The sequence below is a fragment of the Diplotaxodon limnothrissa genome, linkage group LG22 (genome assembly GCF_057381915.1).
Source record: "Diplotaxodon limnothrissa isolate DT_005_m linkage group LG22, D_limnothrissa_male_GT1.1, whole genome shotgun sequence".
NCBI classification, from domain to species: domain Eukaryota; kingdom Metazoa; phylum Chordata; class Actinopteri; order Cichliformes; family Cichlidae; genus Diplotaxodon; species Diplotaxodon limnothrissa.
The window spans coordinates 27,895,311-27,914,190 of NC_140616.1; positions in this window are offsets into that span (position 1 = coordinate 27,895,311).

The window sequence follows — 18,880 nt, forward strand, 5'->3', positions numbered from 1 at the left end:
ACATTGCCTCCGCCATGTTTTACAGATGATGTGGTTATGCTTTGACGCCTTCTCCATACTTTATTCTTGCCATCATTCTGGTAGACGTTGATCTTGGTTTCATCAGTCCAAAGAATGTTTTTGTAGAACTGTGCAGGCTTTTTTAGATTTTATTTTTAGTTTTATTTTACCAAAGTCCAATTTAGCCTTACTATTCTTGAGGCTTATGAGTGGCTTGCACCTTGCAGTGAACCCTCTGTATTTACTTTATTGTGGTCATCTTTTTACAGTAGACTTGGAAACCTTGCGTGTGTTGTTCACTTGGTTGGCTCTTCTGAAGGGGTTTTTCATCACCATGGAAATAAACCTGCGATCATTCACCACTGTTGTCATCCATAGATGTCCAGGTCTTTATGTGTTGCTGAGATTACCGGTGCTTTCTTTCTTTCTCAGAATGTACCAAACTGTAGATTTTGCCACTCCTAATATTATAGCAATTTCTCGGATGGGTTTTTTCGGTTTTCGCAGCTTAAGGAGGACTTCTTTCACCTGCATGGAGAGCTACTTTGACTGCCTGTTCACAACAAAATGTTCCAAATGCAAGCACCACACCAAGGAATTCCACACAAGGAATTGCCAACACCTTCCAAAGAAATACTGAATTGTCCAATTACTTTTGGTCCCCTTGAAAAGATGGTGGCACATGTTAAGGAGCTGAAACTCCTCAACCTCCATCCAACTTGACTAGAAATACCCTCAAATGAAGCTGAGTCTAGACATTGAATTGAATTGAATTGAATTGAAAGCCTTTATTGTCATTATACATAGTATAACAAGATTAGAAACAGCTCTATAAAAGTGCACACGTGCTTATAACACATTATAAAAACTATACAATAATTTAACTATACACGTACTATATATATATATATATATATATATATATATATATAAATGCACAGTACAGTACTGGCAGAGACAGACAGGCAGAGAATTGATGATATTTCAGTGCAGATTACTTTTTGTACAAGTTTGAGTTGAGTATGGTGATGGCTTTGGGGAAGAAGCTATCCCTGAGTCTGTTTGTTCTGGCCCTTATGGATCTAAAGCGCCTGCCAGAGGGCAGTAGGTTGAAAAGATGGTAGCCGGGGTGGGCAGTGTCCTTTAAAATGTTTCTGGCCCTACTAAGACAACGGGAGTTGTAGAAGGCAGACAAGGAGGGCAGGGGGCAGCCGATAATGGAAATTGGCATTATGTCAATGTCCATTATATAACTATAATTGGAATATGTTTCAGTAAACAGGGATGGATGGATGGATGGATGGATGGATGTCTGGGCTTCTCGGATGAATGGATGAATGGATGAATGTGCACCATACTGTTTCTTTGATATGTTATTGGAGTGTTAAATGTTGTGTCATTTATGCTAAAGTTTGTGGATTTTTTTTTTTAAACACATCCCCTGTAACTGGTAACTTTATCATAATGATGAACAACTTGAATTATGCTATTATTACAACTGAACAGCAGAAACCATCCTGGTTACACAAGATAGAAGCCTTCCCCTTATCAAGAGGGAAGGACTTTGTGCAGATTAAAAATATATATTTAAAGAACATTCGTGAATTTTCCAATATCAACAAAAGTTTCTTAGGAAAATATAATGAAGTGTGTTGAAAGTGTGCTCTCAGGATAACTGCTCTGTCTTCTTCTCAAAGACTCATCTGGTGTTTCCAAAGCTTTGAGTCAAATAGAATTCCATTCACCTCTATTATCAGGGTGCATCAGATCAATGTGGCCGATACCTTAAAACCTGGCAAAAAAGTGCATACCATTATGAGAAAGTTTGGAAAAATATGTGTTTTTGTGATTTAGGTGAACTGAAACTTTAATGTATGTCACTCATATCACCCTGCAGTAGTTAGCAGACGGTAGAAAGGGAGCAATAAATACTAACATACGGTGAATATTCTTTCAACGTGACCAGCGCACTCATCATCTGCCAGAGCTGGCTATAAATCATCAATTGAACTCTACAGCTGTGAGAGGAGACAGATTTAAGAGCCTCTCCAGGTCTGTGGCTCAGCCTTACTTATTTTCCTCTTCATGGACACGGAGCATGAAGCTGCCACTGATGCCCCTCCTTCTGGCGCCATGATACAATCAACCCTGTTGTCTTTTTCCCACCTGCAAGTCCTTCAAAGTGAATTTCTATGCACAGATGTATGTGATATAGAGATGAAGTGCGCATATGGAAATAAAACAGCTTTAAGTGGTGAGAGTGGTGCACCCCATTTAGGAAATCAGGCCTGCTATACCCTCTTTATGTAAGCCATATGAGTGGGTTCCTATTTGCCTCAACAAACGCTCCCAAGTTTAGATCACGTCAAAAAAATCTGAGGAATTTTAATGAAAGGGCTGCTGAACGGAGGCAAATGGGGAATTGTACAAACAACGGAAATGGTGATGCGTTAAAGTCAAGTGCATATTTTAGAAGTCACACTGACAACCTGTGCCATGAACTATGAGGTTCTTGTACTTTTTGGTTAACAGCTAAAACAGTGAAGGATCATTTAACATTTAAACAGATCAAGCTATTCCCTCATGCTGCCATTAAATGCTGTCCAAGTTCTGGCCTGACGTGCTCGCTATTACATAAGCTTTGTGCTTATTTCAGCAATTATTATTTTCCTCTTCTTTCATCTGTGAAGTCATGGTACTATGTACTAAAAGTATTAAAAACGCAATGTAAAAATGCATTTGGGAAACTGCAAATTCCTAATGTAAACTAAAAACTAACATTTATATTACTTTTGTTAATAAGGCTTTATAGATTTTTTTTGTTTTGCTTTTTGTTATCTTTTACACTAAAACTCTGAGTGGGAAATTTTGAGCACTGAACAAGTGTACAATTTCTTTTTCTATATTTTATATGATGTGTACAAGCTCACAAAAGCATTGCACATTATCTACTAATCAATTTGAGCACTGACCCCCACACCACTAATGACGTTAACAGGGATTATATAGGTAGGGTTAGTGAAGCAATGTAGTTACAGGGATACAAGGCTAATCTGTTCTGTACCATGACCTACTACTAATGTACTATTAATACACATAAGAGCATTTAAGACAGGAGAATTGTAGAAACTCGCAGCAAGATGACCCACAGGCTAATGGCCAGTTAGACGTGGCCATTTACCGTAAAATTCAGAACTGAAGATGGGTCGTGGAAAAGTCTTCCAGGATGACAGTGACCCAAAACATATCATGCTAAAGAAAAAGCACATTAAGGTCTTGGCGTAGCATAGCCAGTTTCTAGACCTCGGTTGTTTAGAAAATCTGTGGAGGGAGCAGATGTTGACAAGAGTCAGCCAAGAAATCTAAAGAATTTAGCGAGAGTTTCTCCACCAAATGCTAAGTTATTTTTTCCTTGGGGTTTAAATATTTAACACTTCACTCAGTGAGATGGAAATAAATGTATAACTTTGTAGACTTTATATGTACAGATATTGGTGCCTAGCAGCTTTACCCTTTTACATCCCTAATTTTTAGAAGAGGAAAAAGGATGTAGTTAGATACGTGTAATATGTGAGGGAAAGAATTACAAGCCATCCATTCTGTCATTTTGTACTGACTATGCTGTATTTTGGGCTTTTGCTAATCCCTACTCCTGACATTTAAGTTGGAAGCTGCATCCATTTTTCACTGCATTTGTTTTGTCCTACCCTGGCTGCAGAGAACCATTTTGCTCCCACTTACAATGGATTCTGTGTTTCTCAATTTCCAAAAGCATATTTATCATACTTATTGAAAAGCCAGAGCAATTGCGACCATTAGACTCTGTTTAAGACCTGAGAGCTTACTGTCTTACTGTGAAAGATATGCAGTGCTCTGTGGTGTTTTAAATAAATCAGTATTTGAAGGAGGCCTGGGTTACATTCCTGGCCCAGCTTTAAAAAGGTAGATGGTAAAAAGAAATTGAGCTACATGCACCTTTCTCTTTGTATCTACTGTTTGCATTTCATTGCAATAACTTTAGCAAAGCTGATTACAGAGATATACTTCTGATGACTAACACAAACACTAATCACCAGTCTTTGTTATATTATATCTACTGTATATTACTGTATAAGAACTAACAAAAAACAGAATAAAATCAGAGAGTTTATACAGTGAGTCCATCTCCTCCAATCAGGTTTGATTCCAGCCTAGGCCTTTTGCTTTACATCAGTACATGTTTCCCTATCAAATGCAACTCTCACCGAACCTTAGCTAGATAGATAGATAGATAGATAGATAGATAGATAGATAGATAGATAGATAGATAGATAGATAGATAGATAGATAGATAGATAGATAGATAGATAGATAGATAGATAGATAGATAGATTTAAAAAAAAAACCTTAAAAAACATCAAATTTTCATGTATATATCTATATCTTTGGCAAGTGATAACTATAGCGTGCTAATACATGTGAAGGAAAACATTATGTTTAGTGAGATTTTGTGCCTTGGGGTTTAATGTGTTATATCCAAATTACAAGGAAAAACAGATCTTCTAATCCTATATACATTTCAAATTAGTCATTAACTACCTTTAAAAGGAAAACAGTGCCGCTACACTTCATGTTCATTATTTACAGAATGGGTCTTTGGTAACAGTGACAGATCTTGATTATTTCAATAAGAATGACTCTTCAGGTAGAGATACTTTTATGTCAATATGTCATCTCGGGACAAAACCTTTCCCATATCCTTCTTTGTGGGTGTCACTCCTTTGTTCAGAGATCCAAAAAGCCCATTTGTTAAAATGTAAAGCTGCCTGGTGGCTGTTGTAACTTATAATATAGCAGGGTAGCTGCTATATTTCACCACCCACTGGTTGTCTGGCCAGACATTCTACAAAATATTCCGTCACTCCTAAGTCCTTTCATTTTTCCACTCTTGCCCAGCTTCCCAGGCCTGTAACACTGTAAATGGCAATTGGTGAGGCCTGAATCTTTAGCCTGAAGATTGTGATTCCTGGAGCTTTCGCCTCTGTTTCCGAGCATTCCTCTTTTTGATGGTTGCATTGGCGTTTAAGGGGATGGAAAGTTTCTGCCTAATTTGGGTGCAATGGGGAAAAGTCTGTGGGAAAGCGCAGGCCCATCCACATATCCAGAGCAGACAGTGCACCGCAGGAGGAAAACAAAATAAAAACCTAACATTTTCTTTCAAATCGTTGATCCATAATATGGCTGTGTAAACCTGAATGAGTAACTGTGGCACAGCTCTGTCTTGTTTTCTTAAGGGGCAACATGCCAGTTCAATATAAGGGAAATTTCTCGTTAACGACAAAAACAAGATGAACATCTTTTACTTGCTAGCAAGGGAAGTCCTTGGTCAAGAACCAAGTGTGTGTGTGTGTGTGTGTGTGTGTGTGTGTGTGTGTGTGTGTGTGTGTGTGTGTGTGTGTGTGTGTGTCTCTGTGTGCGTGACTTCTAACTGTTTCTAACAACATCCTTAGTCATAAAATGGTAATCTCCCCCACACCCAATATATGGTTCAATTCCTGTATTGGTTCACCATGCACAACACAGTGAAGCCATACAAAGGGCAGGAAGCTTACCAAACATCAAACAGAATCTTCACAAGGGATGTGTCTACAATACTAAAATATACTGCTGCTCTCTGGCAGTTAGCTCCATGCCCTCCTGGGTTTTAAATGCACCTTAGAACACACATGCATCAACACTGCATATGAGCGCGCAGAGGGAGGTTTGCAGTCTTCACACACCTCCGTTCGCTGTTGCCTGTTGGGGCGGGGGGCTGGGAGGAGGAGCTGGCCGTCCGATTGGGGTCTGGAATCTGGGGCCTCCCTGCTGCTGCGGAGTCGGGGCGGTCTGCTTCTCCCCACCAAAGGGAAAAGGGTAACACCACCTGGGTCTGGGTGCAGTTTCCCCTTCCAGGGGCAAGGGTACCTAGATCCGGGGCTTAGAGTACGCTTGGGGAGTGTGATTGTGTGTACAGCGTCTCTTTATGTCTGTCTCCACGTTGGGTGAGTGCTGAGTAATTGCATAGAGAGCATGAGAGTGGGAATGAATGTTTGTATCTGTGTGTGCCTGTATGTCTGTGTCTATGTGTCAGGTTGGGTATCAGACGCCACCTCTCTGGGGACATCTCAGGCCCTTCATGGTATGGAGACCTATCTCCCCCCACCAGTGGCAGACGCCCTCAGACATCGGTGCATTGGTGGTTCTTTGTGTCCGGGGATGGGCGTCCAGGTACACACCGACTCACTCCTGGTGGCTGCTTGTCGGGGCCTGGAGCCTGGGGCTCGCTCGGGCTCCTTTGGGGGTGGAGTGCCCCCGGCCTCTCGGCCTGGGGCTCGGTCACTCTGGCACAGCTGGCTGCCGGCGGAGCTCACAGGCACGTCACTGCAACCCCCCCTGGCTTCTGCTCCGCGGCTGCTGAGCAACCCCTCATCTGGGGCTCTCCTCAGCTCTTCCCAGGATAGTGGCGCGGCTGCCCCTCCGTTGGTCTTCCTTGGTCTCCTCTGCTCTTGAGGCCTCTGGATGTCTAAAGCCTTGATCTCCTCCATGCCTGCTTCATGCCCTGGAGGACGGGGCTGTGGCTCCCCACACCCTCTAGCACATAGGTGTCAAACTCTGGCCCGCGGGCCAAATTTGGCCCGCAGCCTAATTACATTTGGCCCGCGAAGCCATACCAAATTACTATTAGAGCTGGCCTACTGGTATTATACAGCTAATATATATATTGTTTAGTATTAGGCTTTGCTTGTTCCATATTCAGTTTTTCAGCAAAACTTGTTTGAGTCCATAACAAAAGATTCATTCTTATATCTGGAGGAAGATTTTTCAATAAATATTAATGTTAGCCCGCGACTTTGTTCCAGTTTTGAATTTTGGCCCACTGTGTATTTGAGTTTGACACCCCTGCTCTAGCAGATCATTACATGAAGGAACCTTTTAAATACAAGCGCGCTCATGCTCACAGGTGTACACACGGGTGCTCACACACACAAACTACACCCTTTTTGGCTCCTACCTCAAAGCACACTGTGTGCTGTCGATCCTACGTGCTGCACAATAATGTTTAATATTTAGTATTTACTGTTATATTCACATAGATCATCACGATGATGTTGTTTATTATATTGCTCTCTTTTTCTTTCCTTGTTTTCTCTGTTTTCTTTCTCAACAGGTGATCCAGGTGATTGATATATGTATTTTTTGTCTGTTTGTTTTGTTGGTTTTTGCCCTTTATCACAGTCCCTCTTGCCTGCTCTTTTTCTTTCCCTCTTTCTTTCTCCCCTTCTTTCACCCAGTCAAGTCTGTCCCGTGTCCAGCAAATGAAAATAAAATAAACAATAAAAGGTGAATCAAATAGACCAAGGCTGGGATGGTCCATTTGGTAAAGTAAATCCATTGGGAATCTTTCTTTGCCTTTAGACAACAATTCTGATGGCAAAAGAACCAAACGGGACAGGCAAAAAAAAGAAGAAAAAAGAAGAAGATGACCACAGATGGTCAGTTCACCCAAGATATAACTGCTGCTGTGAGCCGTTTTGTCCCCAACGAAAGGCAAAAGACATTTAATAAAGTGTGTGTTGTACCAAGAAACAGTCCCTCTAAGTTAAGACGTGTTTGGAAAATCACTGATAAAGTGAAAATGCCCCCAAGTGAGGGCATATTAACCATCACCTGTGTACAAGATCTTACTGCCCTCAATGGAAATTATTAACTTGGCTGGCCTCAGGTGATGCTCGCTCATGCATCTACTCCCATTAGCCAGCACCATCTTCCTGTCATACTAATCACCGGTTTGAGAGCCAGAGCGAGCTGTTGCTGGGTAACAGCAGTCCTTTTAAAGTATTACAGTATGAATTAGGAATCAGCAGCAAGCCATAGAACAGACAGCTGCGTGGAGGTGATGAAGTGTCAACAGATTTACACAGGAAATAGAGCAAGAGCTTCTGTTCGGATTCTTTTTTCATGTCAGTTTCATGCAGGGGTGATTCTAGGATCATCACTGTTTTGTACATTTTAACACAATTTAATCATTTGTGAAAGAAAAGCAAAACACTTTTTTGAAATTTCTGTAACAAAATCATCAAATCTGATAAAGGTTATTTAAATGCTGCAAAAGAAGAATGGATTGGAATAAATAAAAAAAATACATATCCTAACCTTAATTACTGGGGGAGAATAAAGAATGATGCTCATAGTGAGTAAAAAGTAAACTGAGTGCATTTTTTGGACAGATTCACTTTTAATGTGTGAGTATAATATAATACAGATGCATAAATGGTAATGCAGAAAAGATGAATGGATGGTCTCTACATGCACGGTTCCCACCATAAAGCACAGAGGAGGAGGTGTGATGGTGTGGGAGCCAAGTTAATATAGTTCATATATTTTAGTATTTATATTTGTTGTCAACATGTTTGTGTAATTAATCATTTAACAAGTAAATGCATGGTTATAATTGAACTAAGATTATCTTATTGCTGTGTTGGCTTGGTTAAGTAAAAGAGTGAATATGTTTGCCTTGAAGGTTTATCGTTAAAATCCCGGCATCACGGATTTATGCAAATGAGTGCATGCAGTGCAGGAGGGGGGAGAGAGAGAAAAAGGGTTAGTATGGCGTAGGCAAGACGCTGGACCGGGGAGAACAGAGCTTTTTTTGTTGAGATGTTAAACCTAATTACTCCTGTAAGAAGATTTGCAAGCTGTGGGATAAACTTTTGTTGTATCTTTTCACATCGGAGTCCCGAGGAAGTTTTTCTTTTTCCTCTTCAAACTAACGTACACGAGTGAAGCACAGGAAAACTGGTCTCACTGCTATACACACGGCATCCTGCAGTGACATGTCATCCCATCCGGTTTGCATTTAGTCTGATCATTATTTATTTTTTTAACAGGAAAATGACCCTAAACACACCTCCAGGCTATGTAAGGAGTATTTGACCAAGAATGTGATGAAGCGCTGCACCAGATGGCCTTCACACTCACCTGACCGAAACCAGTTGAGATGGTTTGGGATGAGATGGACCCCAGAGTGAAGGCAAAAGGGCCAACAGTCAGCATATCAAGTAAAAATCCAGAAAAATCACATTACATAAAACTTATAAACTGATTTGCAGGGAGCGATAAAAAAGCATATTTCTATTCTATTCTATTCCGTATATTCAAGTGTCATTTTTTTATATTATTTATTCTTTTTTACTACCCTGTTCCTAGACACCAAGATGATTCAGCTCAAGAGATCATAACTTGAATAACAACTGGGTGGTGTGAAAATAGTCATATTTTCATAGAAAGCTGAATTTTTATCACAATTTAAAAGTGGCATCAGTCTGCTTCAGTTACTTCAGTTGAGATCCTAAATCCTAAATTAACAAAGCACACCTTGTCAGCCATAGTAGGCCTTTCAGTTCCTTATTTCTATTTTTGAAATTGTGTGCTCCATTAACACTAATGACACGCTGGCACATTTTCCTTGATTTTAAACATCAGTTGTGGTTTGATTAGCAGCTCTGTAAAAAAATTTAAAAAAAAAATAGTTTCTTTTCACTGTATCTATGTTTCTTTTAAGGACTGATAACAGTCAACTTAGATCTCCTTGTTAGGTTAAGCACTCAGGGCAGAAACTATTTTCCAATGTAAACACTGCCTCCCAAAAGCCTGGGTGCAAGGCAAAATGATAACCAGCAGTAATGCTAAAATGGTCTAACACTCTTTGCTCTTGCTGGGAATCCAAGTGCCCAGGTCACCGGGTGGAATTTGCAGAAGGCTTGTTTTTAATTAGAAAAAAAGGCTATTCAGCTCCTTTGGCAGTCTCAGCCACGATATATAGATTGGTGTATTAATCTGATATTATCACTCTAAAGGCAGCTTATTAAGCTCAAAGAAAAAAAAACAATCACCAAAGGCTCTCGTAGAGTTAATAAAAGTTTGAACAAATGCTTATTGTTTCATATTCAGCCAGTCGCAGCTTCGGGGTACAAAATGAGGGTAAATATACTTCTAATGCATACTTTAAAAGCCCATCACAGCATGCAGAGCATGCTCACTCAACATTTTAAAATTGAACCTCAGATAAAGTGACTATTAAACATCATTACCTAAAGGCACTGGGCAATTACTGCTTTCACTCGCTCCCTCTTTGCTCCTACATATTGTTCTATTTGTGTCCCCTTGCTCTGTGAACACTTTGAAGAGGCAAGAAAACAGATATAGTGCTGGATCTTCAGCTGTATACCCTCACTGGTTTTCTATAGCCAGGCTACAGACCTCAATTTCGCTACAAATCCTCTGACCCTCCAGCCCCTGATCCCAGTGGGGAGCTAGAGTACTGCTGGTAGGATTCTGGATTTAACAGCCATGGACATGGAAGGCAAAGAGGTGTTTCAAATAAAAATGTCCCACATGGCCGTAATAAGAACTCCCCCCTGGCGAGTGCTGGGAAATCAGGAGAGCTGTCAGCCTGGCAGGGAGGCCTCAAAAAAGTGCATGTTGACAAAATTCTCTCCTCCACAATAGCTCCTAATGATTCCTCACACTGGAAGCTAGGCTTATATTAACAACAGAGGGGGTGGGCAAGGGGGTATGCAATACAGCTTTAGCTTGTGCAATACAAGGGGAAGGGTGATGCTTAAATATTAAGCTATCCACCTACATAAATACCTGGTACTTTCTTCCATGATCAAATGAAATCCTTTGAAACGTAACAGCTAAAAGAGGGTCTAAAGTTATCAAAGCTTCTTCTCCTTTACACTGAAGCAAATTCCCTGCAAAGAGATGGATTTTTAACATCACTTCCTCTCTAAATTTCTGCAGATTGTGTACCTGTTTTTGCATCTATCTCACTATTTTGAATAGTTTGAATCCAACTTTAGTCTTAAAAATGTGTATAATTCACACAGGCAGTTTAGAAGTGTGTTCAGTCAATTAAAGTGATGAATACCCTCATTGTGATACGTCTTTCAGTGCACTGAGACGTGTTATTCTTAGCCTTTCTGTCAGCACCTGTCTGCCTTCCTTTTACGCCAGCCTGCCTTCTGATGCTATACGGAAACACCTTCTTCACTCTGACGTCTGCTGTTATTTCACATGGAGACCAAAACAGAGCCAGGAAGAAACTGCGGCAGAGTCACAAAGATCTCATTGTTCAAGCAGTCTAATTGTCTTTTCAAGTATTTCTATGGTGAATCTCACAGATGGATGACTTACCTGTTCTTTCCATTGGAGTTGTCTTTTTGGATCTTCTCCAACAGACCACATCCACAGCAGCTCCTTTCAGTGGGAGGAGGGCATGGAAACAGAAAATACAGGAGGGTCACTTAGTTTGCAGACTCTTCCACAATGCTCCATTTAAAAGATTTGAATGTTGTCTTCCAACAAAGTCCCGCAGCAATTTGTGAAGTAGTCACAGAATTTTATTTTATTTATTGACATTAAAGACATTTAGTATACGAATCCTGATATACTGATACTGTTTAAAAGTACTTCCGTAGTCTGGAATAAACAAATAATGTCCTGTTCACAGTGACCACAAACATTTTTTAGCATTGCAAGAAGCTTAGCAACAAGGATGCAGGTAGGAACTTCAGTCTTTCATTCAGCTGGGATAAAGGAACTGCCATATTTCTGCAACTATTTGATGGAATCTTTCAGTTCTACTGAGGGATTCTACTTTTAGCATATCTCTTATGGGGTGAGTTACATTTTTGACACATACAGGGAGTGCAGAATTATTAGGCAAGTTGTATTTTTGAGGAATAATTTTATTATTGAACAACAACCATGTTCTCAATGAACCCAAAAAACTCATTAATATCAAAGCTGAATGTTTTTGGAAGTAGTTTTTAGTTTGTTTTTAGTTTTAGCTATTTTAGGGGGATATCTGTGTGTGCAGGTGATTATTACTGTGCATAATTATTAGGCAACTTAACAAAAAACAAATATATACCCATTTCAATTATTTATTTTTACCAGTGAAACCAATATAACATCTCCACATTCACAAATATACATTTCTGACATTCAAAAACAAAACAAAAACAAATCAGCGACCAATATAGCCACCTTTCTTTGCAAGGACACTCAAAAGCCTGCCATCCATGGATTCTGTCAGTGTTTTGATCTGTTCACCATCAACATTGCGTGCAGCAGCAACCACAGCCTCCCAGACACTGTTCAGAGAGGTGTACTGTTTTCCCTCCTTGTAAATCTCACATTTGATGATGGACCACAGGTTCTCAATGGGGTTCAGATCAGGTGAACAAGGTGGCCATGTCATTAGTTTTTCTTCTTTTATACCCTTTCTTGCCAGCCACGCTGTGGAGTACTTGGACGCGTGTGATGGAGCATTGTCCTGCATGAAAATCATGTTTTTCTTGAAGGATGCAGACTTCTTCCTGTACCACTGCTTGAAGGTGTCTTCCAGAAACTGGCAGTAGGACTGGGAGTTGAGCTTGACTCCATCCTCAAACTGAAAAGGCCCCACAAGCTCATCTTTGATGATACCAGCCCAAACCAGTACTCCACCTCCACCTTGCTGGCGTCTGAGTCGGACTGGAGCTCTCTGCCCTTTACCAATCCAGCCACGGGCCCATCCATCTGGCCCATCAAGACTCACTCTCATTTCATCAGTCCATAAAACCTTAGAAAAACCAGTCTTGAGATATTTCTTGGCCCAGTCTTGACGTTTCAGCTTGTGTGTCTTGTTCAGTGGTGGTCGTCTTTCAGCCTTTCTTACCTTGGCCATGTCTCTGAGTATTGCACACCTCGTGCTTTTGGGCACTCCAGTGATGTTGCAGCTCTGAAATATGGCCAAACTGGTGCCAAGTGGCATCTTGGCAGCTGCACACTTGACTTTTCTCAGTTCATGGGCAGTTATTTTGCGCCTTGGTTTTTCCACACGCTTCTTGCGACCCTGTTGACTATTTTGAATGAAACGCTTGATTGTTCGATGATCACGCTTCAGAAGCTTTGCAATTTTGAGACTGCTGCATCCCTCTGCAAGATATCTCACTATTTTTGACTTTTCTGAGCATGTCAAGTCCTTCTTTTGACCCATTTTGCCAAAGGAAAGGACGTTGCCTAATAATTATGCACACCTGATATAGGGTGTTGATGTCATTAGACCACACCCCTTCTCATTACAGAGATGCACATCACCTAATATGCTTAATTGGTAGTAGGCTTTCGAGCCTATACAGCTTGGAGTAAGACAACATGCATGAAGAGGATGATGTGGACAAAATACTCATTTGCCTAATAATTCTGCACTCCCTGTAGTAAACCAGCTTCAGCAGTTCAACAACAACTCTCAGGTCAAGTCTTCTGTAAGACACTTTGGCCTTGCAGTTCTTGTGTTATGAAATTTCAATTAGAGTATGCTTACTAATAAAAATTCTAGTAAATATTAATTCTTTGAGGTGTAAGTGATAACTATGAACAATCCTAACCTTAACTGTATATTAGAAAATATAGAGAAAGACTAAATTGATGCTTTTTGGGGGGGAAAAACCTAAATAGTCATTGATGTATGACAGTTATAATAGTAATTTTCTTTGCCAAGGCTTGGGAAAATTCATGTTTTGATTGCTTAGGGTTAGGGTTGGGGTTGTCACCAATGATGACTGGGTATTCAGAGTGTTAACCTATTCTTAACTCTACCCCTAACCCTAAAGTGGCTATAGAGGTAGAGTTATGTTTGTTTGGTTTTCAGCCGCATGCTACAGTGCCCAGTTTCAGATATTAGAAGATCCTACTTTTTCAGTCAGTGTACTTGGCATTTCACCTAACCCTAAAAATATATGTGAAATAACCACGGTTATATCATCCAGGTCATATGCACATGCACTACTTTTTTGCACTATTGAAATAAATATCTAAGGTTCATCCAGTGTTGCACCATGTTCAGCCTATTTGTGTCTAACATTCATGCCTAGTTGTAGCTTCTTTGTGTGTAGTGTATAGTTTCATTACTTTTTATCTTCTCTCTTTCTGTATATAGATTGCCGATATAAAACATTGTGTGCACAATCTTGGCCAAATAATTGTCAAATAATGATTCTGAGAAATACTCGGTGTCCTTTTTGTTCATCGGTGGAACTCTTTGGATGTCATTTTTCCTCAATTTCTTTCCTGTTGATGAATCATGAACACTGACCTTAACTGAGATAAGCAAGGCCTGAAGTTGATCTACATCTTTTGTGACCTCCTGGATGAGTCATTCATGTGCTCTTGGAGGTAATTCTGTGTGTTTTCACACAGGGCCAGCTGGGTTGGATAGCTTTTTTCCCTTAATGAAATCATTATTTGAAAACTGCATTTTGTATTTACTCACTTTTGTAATTACCTACTATTTTGTTTCAATGAATTAAATGAATGAATTAAAGCTTTTAAATGTAACAAATATGCAAAAAAATCAACAAAATGGGAAGGGGGTATACTTTTTCATGGCACTGTACAGATAGATCTTATATACTGTACTACTATATACAGTATAAGATTTGGCGTTAAAAAATGCCAAAGTATGTTTTTATTTCATTTGTTTGGTCATTTGTATATACTCTTAGGACTTGCATGACAAATTCAGTGGCATATACAGAAACATAACTTTTTTCTTGCCACCATAAGATGTTTCCTTTTTGAGCATAGGCATTTAGATGTAAAACACTGAATGGTTATGCCACTCAAACTGGATTTCTCTTGTCCATATTTGTAGCCTGTACTCTATGGAATGTCAAGGAATGTGCCAGTATCAACATGTCTGAATTCCACTAAAAATTCCAGCTAAATAGCTCATTCACAAACAAACTCAATTTGCAAAGGCCTGATGTGAGCTCTCCTCCCTAAGTGCTAATGCAGCAGCGTGCTGGAATCCTGTTTCTTCCCTCGCTAACCTCAGGTGGACTCACACCTTGTTTTGCAACTGTATCTTCTTGGTGGCCACCATTATATTTTCCAGTGTCCTGTGAGCCACAGTGCCATAAAGCAGATGGAATCATGGTAGTACTCTGACTGAAAGAGACAATGAAGAAGTCTTTTTGACATTGCTGTAAGCTATAATGTAGGCGAGCCTTCCCACTAAGAGTACTGTATGATCCAGCTGTGCCTGCGGAGGGTAAAAAGCAGGGCATGTCTTTTTTGTCAGTGCTTTGCATGGACACGGCCAAAAAGAAAATAAAACACGCTTGTATTTTAGCAGCATTTACAGACAGCATTTTGTCAGTCACCAGTTCAAAGGCATTTCAACTCAAGAATGCCTGTTTCCATATGCATTCACTTATATGGATCTCACCTCATTGACAGCATTTCCAAGAAATAAACCCCTAGATGATATGTCAGAATATACTGACATAGCCTCTAGTCGACCCAAAGCATGTTCTGGAGAAGCAGCTGAGTGTCTGAGCTTATCATGCAACAAGATGTTTTCTTAAAGAAAGAATGATTTGGATAAATATGGATCAGATCGTCTTTAAAAAACATACAGTCCAAATGAGATGACTTGGCCAGCACTGGTGTGTTTGATGTGAGAAAACAAAAAGTGCCAGCGCTTTGATGCACAATATGTAGCTTGAGTTGTAGGTACCTATTGTACCTAGACGTGCCTAGTGTTGTTGATTTTCTGATTCAAGACATGAAACTATGGACTTAGGGCATGAATTGGTATATATAGCAAAAAATTACAAGTCCAGTCTTTATTTTTAGTAGAAATATTACTTGGCCTCTATTATTAAAGTTCTCATTTATTCTCTTTTAATGTATAAAAGTTGCCAACTGAGCCTTTTTTTTCTATTTATATTTATATTGCCTTGGATGACAGGGCTTCCCTGGTACTCAGGTCTTCAACACCCAGCTGCCGAGCAGAGGAATCCCTGGTATGACACAGAAGAGCTCGTGTGTTAACTTGCGTTTTGCCGAGCAGCCGTCTATCCCTCAGAGCGCTCTGTCATCTGTGATGCTGCTGATATTGGCATGGGAAAAAACAGAGTGCTGCAAACCAGACTTTCCTCCAGTGTAAATCACTCTGTTTGACTTGTCTGAAGATAACAAACATGCACACATGCGCATGTAGACGTGCACATCTGTGCATGAAAAGCTCTCAGAGAAGCTGGCTGAATTAAGATTTGGGACTGAGACGGGGATATTTCCTGAGGCTCTGATGGAGGAGTGGCTTGGCTTGTCACTGCTTGGCAGCCTTCTGTCCATTTGTTTCATTCCATCTGTTTAACTCCCATTAGCGCTTCTCCTCTCTGTGGCTGACACCTTTACAAAATGACAGAGGGTGTCTGGGGAGATTGAACTAAAATGCCTTATGCATTAGCATTTCTATTCTTTGTTGGATCTCACCACCACCGCTCTGTCTATTTTTCTCTCTCGCTGTGTCTCTTTCAGTTCTGTCTGAACAAGTGCCACACTCCCACACAGTGAATGCTCTGAGCCACACATACTCTGTGACCCCGCCTGGACACCGTGCTATAAAAAGAAAGTCAGTTTTCCTCCAAACCAATGGAAATCAGTGGCAGCGCCAACCACCTCCCTTACTTAACCCTCTAGTGTACTTCCTTCCAAGGATCTAAAATATGTAGCACTCTGTGAGGTCTGAGGACTGTAAAGAGTTGTGAAACTTTGCATATCATTTCATTCAGGTTTATTTGGATTCTGTTTGAATTTTTATTAGCTGAGGTTGTGCAGTTATGTAATTGGTTTATTTTATTTTCACAAAAACTCAAGCCGCACTTTTCCTTCAACACTGCTCATCTTTTGCTACTTGTCTTTTGTATGTAGGACTTTGATTTTACCCTGAAAGTAGATATATAAAATAAAGTAGAAACAGACCTGTTTTGTTTTCTCTAATATTTCTATAAAAGTGTTTATTTACAAAAGAAGAATCCTCAGTGCTGCAGTATCAACTTTATTTGCCCCTGTCAGGGATCAGTGAAGATAGGTCCCTAACAGGACATAAATAAAATGACTTTTAAAATGACTATTATAAGAGGTGCTTTAATTATCTAGTTTGGCAACTTTGGAAATGAACTCACAATATGTTGTTGCAGTAATATGCAGTAAAATGTTTAACCAACGAACGTGTTATTTGTTACCGTGGCTGCAAGTCTGCTTGGGTCCAAGTGACGTAGATTTCATTATCAGACGGTGAGCGACAGGCTCTGAGGAGCTTCTTTGTGACCACATGGACTAATCTGCAGAGACTTTGCATTACACATGCACCATTTCAGGTGTATAATTGGAATGACCAACCTGTCTGTGTTACTGTCCACAACAGACTATAATCACTGCTTAACGACATTAGCTTGGCTCTGATGAGCAAATGTCACCTTGCAGTAGAGACGTTAATTAATAAGATTCAGCGGTGATGTGTTATTAAGTTACCAATCAGAATCAATGAGAGTCAACCAGTTGTTTTGAGTATTTGTTTGTTTTTTCATCGGGCGATCGTGGCTCCAGAGTTGGGCGTTCGCCTTGTAATCGGAAGGTTGCCGGTTCGAGCCCCGGCTTGGACAGTCTCGGTCGTTGTGTCCTTGGGCAAGACACTTCACCCGTTGCCTACTGGTGGTGGTCAGAGGGCCCGGTGGTGCCAGTGTCCGGCAGCCTCGCCTCTGTCAGTGCGCCCCAGGGTGGCTGTGGCTACAATGTAGCTTGCCATCACCAGTGTGTGAATGTATGTGTGAATGGGTGGATGACTGGATATGTAAAGCGCTTTGGGGTCCTTAGGGACTAGTAAAGAGCTATATAAATACAGGCCATTTACCATTCATGTGAGATCAAGAAAGTGGAACGTACCTCAAATGTTTCATACTTCTGTTACTACATTAGCAGCATTTTGTTACTGACCCTCGCAAAACACAACACACAGTGCTAAATGCATTTGATCAAGTCCACTTTTTCTCTTAGTCTTCTCATGGATTTCAAGGAAGAACTGTATACCTACATTTCTAATGTACAGCTGCTTCAACTAAGCCGACTGTATTGCAGACATAACACAAGTGTCTGTGCTTTAGAGCAAATCTTTGAAAACAAATGTAGGATATTAAGCGCCAGAGGAGAAAAAAGACATAACGAGGCACGGTGGGGAAACCAGAAAAGTAAAACAGACTTCATCACCAAATAACTCCTGGAATTCGGCAGCGATATAAGAAACAGTGCAAGAGTTGGCACTTTCTTTAATATTCTTGAAGGCAGGAGGAGATCTGTTGTTGGCCAGTCTTCTTGGACTTGAAAAAAGTGAGGATGTTTCTGCTCTGTAGCTGCCCGATTTTCCCTTTAGGTGGGATGTGCGGTGAGGTTTAGGTTAAAAGACGGCAAGTAATTAAAGTGTGCTAAGAGAAAATAATTGTTACTTTCATGTCACTGTGGGGGGAAAGGACTCGGTCTGTGATGTGGGAAGCCTGCTAGAAGGTCAAGCTTTAAACAGCTAGGAAGATGAATTGCGTGGTGGTGGCAGAGGGCGTGGAGGTCGTTTAACGGAGCAGTGAACCAAAGGTTTGAGTCAAGAGTGTTTATGCTCCCTTTCCTTTCATTTGGGCTATTGGTTAGCCATAACTAAAGAATAGGTATAGACCAATCTAGCTAGAATAATACAAAGTTGGCCATAATCACACTAATTCTGAAATATTTTCTAAACATCCATGTGAGGCAAGAAAAGGCTCCCATCTCACTTACTGACATATATTTGTATATCTTACAATGTCTTTAAAAACTGTGCAACACTATCAAAACATTACCTACAATGACTTTAAAGATAATCTGTTCCTTCTTAAAACCAAACAAAGGAGAAATGTTCTCCTCTTTGCCGCTGCTGGTTATGGGAACATCTCATCTAACTTTGCAAACTACCACTTCTGAATATAATGACAGTGTT